Here is a 780-nt window from a genome sequence, read left to right on the forward strand (position 1 = left end):
AAGATATTTTTAGACAATGATTCCTAAACTTGTGTACGATGGTAAGTTACATTGCATTTTCCCTTTGTTTATGTATAACTGGGCTTGTGATAGTGTATCCTTTGTGTCAGAGTTTTAGCTTTTGTCTGTGCATTCTTTGCAACCAAACAAGTTTTGAAGTCATGTTAGAAACCTCATTTGATTGGTAGCAACATAATAAATCCAATATTTAATGCCATTTGGAGGGAACAATTGAAATTCCTGTATCATATTATGCTGTTATTTTGTGTTATATTTATATTTTTGTTATGGTAATCTTTGATTATGTGGACAATATAACATTTTTAAAGGCATTATGTATTACTTCTTCACCGATGACCACCTCAGAACATACAGAAGAAATTTTTTATTGAAAATAATATTCATATTATCCTCAATAATATTCACAATTCCTTACGATATAGCCAAACCATAAATTGATTGACTCCATGGAGTATCCCTACACCCCTTGTGTAGGTGATTCAAGTTATTAATAATGCTGCAGACAAGTGAGAACCGTTTTCATAGCACATTATTATGCTTAAAGCAAATGTATAACTGTAATTCACTTTGTTGAGACCACATTTTTTGTCCCTTATGATCTACATAATGGTTACTTAATTCTAGAATCTCTAAATACCTGATAATTGGCAGAGCTTTGGTTTCTCACCATACTAACCACAAAAAAAGTGTTTGTGTGGTCAGTTTGTATGCTTTAAACCTTCCCCAAGATCCACATTGACCCACAGGCTGACACATGCT

This window comes from Pyxicephalus adspersus, chromosome 12 (assembly GCF_032062135.1).
Source record: "Pyxicephalus adspersus chromosome 12, UCB_Pads_2.0, whole genome shotgun sequence".
NCBI lineage: Eukaryota > Metazoa > Chordata > Amphibia > Anura > Pyxicephalidae > Pyxicephalus > Pyxicephalus adspersus.